The sequence below is a fragment of the Petaurus breviceps genome, unplaced genomic scaffold, assembly GCF_028583685.1.
Source record: "Petaurus breviceps papuanus isolate PSGF00001 unplaced genomic scaffold, PetGlider_PUasm1.0 182, whole genome shotgun sequence".
NCBI classification, from domain to species: Eukaryota; Metazoa; Chordata; class Mammalia; order Diprotodontia; family Petauridae; genus Petaurus; species Petaurus breviceps.
The window spans coordinates 3,742,132-3,747,195 of NW_027185786.1; positions in this window are offsets into that span (position 1 = coordinate 3,742,132).

Below are 5,064 nucleotides of genomic sequence, written 5' to 3' on the forward strand. Positions count from 1 at the left end.
TTTTGCTGACTTTATCATATAAATTTCCTGGGAAGATTCTCTCCTCCCCTCCCCGCCACCAGTTAAATGTTTCACATCTCATTTTCCTAACTTGCTTTTCTTGGTACAAAAACTTTTCAATTTTATGTAATCAATATTGTGATCCCCTTTATCCTCTGGTCCAGAGCTCTTTTCTTTCCTGTCCCCAGTTGTGAAAGCTATCTCTATCTATTCTCCTCTCATTTGCTTATGATTTGACCTTTTATATCTAGGTCATGCATTTATTTGGAGATTGTTGTGGTTTATGATTTCAAATGTTGACCTAAGTTCAATTTCTGCCAGACTGCTCTCTAATTTTCCCAGAATTTTTTGTAAAATAAGAATCTTTACTCTAGTAGTTTGTGTCCTTGGGTTTATTGAACACTCTGTTATTGTGTTAAATTGATTCTGGATCTTGTATATCCAATCTGTTCCATGAATCAACTTTTCTATTTTTAATCCATGTCCAATAGTTTTGATGATTGCTCCTTTGTAGTATGGTTTGAAATCTGGTGCTCCCAGGTCCTCTTCCTTCCCACTTTTAAAACTTATTTCCCTCAATGTTCTTAACCTTTTATTTCTCTATATGAATTTTGTTATAATTTTGTCTGGTTCTTTGAATTAATTCTTTGGAAGCTTGATTTGTATGACATTTAAGCTGTAAGCTAATTTAAGTATTATTGCCAATTTTATGATATTTGCATTGTTCAACTACAAGCAATCAATAGCTCTCCAATTATTTATCTTCCTTTATTTCTGTAAAGAGTATGTCATATATGTAGTCATACAATTTCTGTCTGTGTTTTGGTATATGACTTCCAGACATTTTATACATTTTATGTTAATTTTTAATGGTATTGCTTTTTCCATCTCTTTCTGCTATTTTTTTTTGTTGGTAACTTACCAATTGGCTAATGATTTTTGAGCATTTATTTTATGCCCTAATATCTTCCTTTAGTTAGTGATTATTTCACTTAATTTTTAGCTAAATTTCTAGTGTTCTCAAAATAAAACCATTATGTCACTTGCAACAAGTAATAATTTTGTTTCTTTTTTGCCTGTGTTTAGTCTTCTTTTTTTCTTGTCTTAGTGCTCCAGTAAATAGTTCTAGAGGTATATCAAATAATAGTAGTGACAGTGGACATTTTTGTTTTGCCCCTGATTTTAATGGAAAGGCCTCTAGTGTTTCTTCATTACAGATGATGGTTTTTTTTTTTTGAAAGATGCTGTTTACCATATTAAGGAAATGTAATGTACCAAATTCCAAATGTACCAAATTAAGGAAAGGTACATTTATTCCTATACTTTATAGGGTCTTCAGCATAAAAGGGTATTGTGTTTTGTCAAAAGCTCCTTCTATTGCTATAATCATGCTTTTAATTTTTGTTATTAATATGGTTTCTTATGTTTCCTAATATTAAACCAATCTTGCAGTCTTGGTGTAAATCCTACCTGCTTAACTTATTATAGTATATAATCTTTTAAGTATGTTGCTGTGGCCTCTTTGTTAATATTTTATTCATTGTTTTTGCATCAGTGTTCATTAGGACCTTTGATCTATAACTTTATTTTTCTGACTTCTTGTAACAGGAATGTAAATTTTAAAGATCTTCCCTGCCCCTAGGCTAAAGTGCACCTGGAGCCTGGGGTGGGAGGCTTGTTTTTCAGTAGATACTTTTTGATTGGCCAGTGGGTCCAAAAGGTTGTTACATTCTCTGAGCCAGGAGAAGGCTACATAAGCCCTGATGTGAGGCTTTGTTTTTGGGGCTCATTTTGAGAAGTGTTTTGTGATTTGATATGAATTCTGGAAAGCCATTGTCCAGAGCCCCCTGGCTTTGAAAAACCCAGATGTTGAAACCCAGATGTTGATTTGGTATGGATGTAATGGTTGGACAGTTTGGAAAGCTGTCTACTTGATCTGTTTCTGTCTTGATAATTCTGCCTGTGTACTTTGAAGTTCAGGGTGCTGACGTTTTTCCCCTGAACGAGGTAAATGATATATGTTTGACTGATTAAAGTAAGCTTGTTAACCCATTTTGAGTTGCTTTCCTTTAACAAAGCAGATCTAAGAACCTGTATGGGCAGCCACCCTGGGGACACTGGGGTGCTTGCGGCTACACTTCTCTCTCCCAGATTTAGGCATTTGGACTATATTTAATAAAAACAATAATACCTGATATTTACATAGCACTTGAAAGTTTTAAATTTCTTTATATATGATATCTTATTTGATTTTCACAACAATTTTGGGAGGTAGTGCTATTATTATTCCCACTTTACAGATGAAGAAGCTGAGGATAGGAGAGGTTAAATAACTTTCCAGGATCATACAGCTAGTAAGTTCCTGAGGCAACATTTGAACTCAGGTGTTCCAGGCTCCTGGTCTAGCCTCACCTAGAATAAGTTTGGTAGAATGCTGTTTTTTCCTATTTCTGCAAAAAACTTATATTAAATTAGCATTAATTATTCTTTGAATGTTCACTTGTAAATCCATCTAGTCTTGAGTTTTTCCTTTGGGAGTTTATTTATGGCTTGTTCAATTTATTTTTCTGAGATTGGGTTATTTAAATTCTTTATTTCTTGTTGTAAGTATCTGAACATTTCATATTTTTGTAAATATTCACTTATTTTTTTCCTGGCATAAAATGGGGCAAAACTGATCCTACTTTCCTTTTCTTATTCATATTAGCTAGTAGTTTCAAAATTGTGTTTTTTAAAAAGTCCCTATTTTTGTTTATCACTTTAATATTTTTTTATAAATTCAATTTTATACTTTCTTTGAAATTCAGAATCTTCATTTTAGTGTTTAGTCTGGGTTTTTTGACTTATAACTTTTCTGGATTTTCATTTGCTTATATAATTCACTGATTTGTTCTTTTTCTCTTTTGTTAAGGAAAATGAGATAGGATGAACATTTATTATGTGCATGTAGCTTGGTTAAGTCTTGGGTATACAAAAGAAAAATATAGTCCCTGCCCTCAATGAGTTTATAGTCCAATGGGGGAAGATAAAACATTAAAGGGGGGATGGCATACCAGATGGTACCTCTCAGGGGCATGGTAATGGTAATGCAATCAGAAACCAAGCAGAAGTAGCAAATGAAGAGATTACTAAGATTTTGAGTTCTCTATAAAGGGAGAATATGACAGGAGTCTTTTGCTCTGCCTTCTCAACCCAATCAGGGAGGCAGGCGCAACTGAAGGCACTGATGAGGTATGAATACTAAAGCTAAAGCAATATCCACAACTATGAGTTTCTTCCTGATGTGCTTATTCAGGGGTTAGGGACAGTGGTGGGGAGGGGGAGTGGTGAAAAGCTGCATGGTGATAATGTTGGTAGAGAAATTTGGTCAGAATGGCTAGTGGCAAACACACACACACACACACACACACACATGTATTTCCCTCTTTAGCTATTCTGACAGCATCCAAAACATTTTGGTATAATTTCTTATCATCATTTTCTTGAGTGAAATTTTCAATTGTTCTTATACTTCTGGGGCAGCTAAGTGGTCCAGTGGATAGAGTACCAGCCCTGGAATCGGGAGGACCTGAGTTCAAATTTGGCCTTAGACTAGCTATGTGACCCAGACGAATCCCTTAATTCCAATTACCTCAAGAAAAAAAAAAGAAATTTTCAGTTGTTCTTATGATACTTTCTTTGATATGATACGATCTTTCAGATTGTTTTGTCTCCATTTAAGTTTGAATCTTTTCTTCAAAGGACTTTTCTTGATTACATATATTTTTTGTATTATATTCGATAAGGGCTGTTTATCTTATTTCTCCTTTCTGCATTAGTTTATGAAATTTTTATATTACGGCACAATGTCAGTTTTTCTAAATATGGCATGCACATCTGAGAAATATGCACATTCCTTTCTATTCTCATTAGATTTGTCCAGGTCTGGGGCGGCCAGGTGGCTCAGCGAGTAAGAGCACCGGCTCCAGTGTCGGGATGACCTGGATCAAATCCGGGCTCAGATACTCGGCACCACACCCAGAAATAACTGGCCGTGTAACCTTGAGCAAGTTACTTAACCCCGATTGCTTTAAAAAAAAAATGATTTGTCCAGGTCTGAAAGGGGGTGCATTGAGACTACAAACTATAAACACAAAATGTTTATAGTTTTGCTCTCTAATTCTCCCTGCAGTTCATTTAATTCTACCTTCAAGTGCTTAGATTCTGTTATTCAGTGCATGCATATTATTACTATTAGTTCCATTATTTTTGGTACCTTTTAGTGCCATTTTCTTGCTTATTTCTTTTAATTATGTCAGTTTTTACTATTGTTTTGTCTGAGATCATAATTATTACCCCTGCTTTTTTTTAATTCACCTGAAGCATAATTCTTCTGTAGCCTCTCATTCTAACTCTGAATGAATCTTGATACTTAAGTCTATAACATATTTTTGGGTTTTCCTTTCTAATCCATTTTGCTACCTTTCTATGGATAGTTTTTTTAAAAATAAATTTTCTTTATTTTTTCTTTGAATTTCTATTTTGGTGTTTAGTCTTTTGATTTGTGGCTTTTCAAGCTTTTTTAGTTTCTTGCCTGATTCACTGATTTGTTCTTTTATTATGAATGGGGTCATTTCATTTACATTCATGGTTATGATCGTTAATTGTGTATTTCCTTCCAACATATCTTCTTACACTTTTCATTTTTTTCCTCCTAGTTCTCTATTTGGAAAGAAGGGACCAGAGAAGGAAGGAATCTTAGAAGTCATGGTAACCTATAATTGAAGTGGTTTGTTCCCATTCCTCTGCTCCTCCTCTCTTCACAAGTGTGATCTCTGGTTCCTATACTTTTTTCCTCCCTTTTATTCACTCTTTATGATCAGTCTCTAAAACTGATGCTTGTTTTGCTTGTGACTATTCCCTTACAAATTTATCTCTCCCATTTATATCGCTCCCGTGTATCCCTCTGGATTTTAATGTAATTCTACATAAAACCCTGTGTGTGTGTGTGTGTGTGTGTGTGTGTGAAAGAGAGAGCGAGAGAGAGAGAGAGAGAGAGAGAGAGAGAGAGAGAGAGAGAGAGAG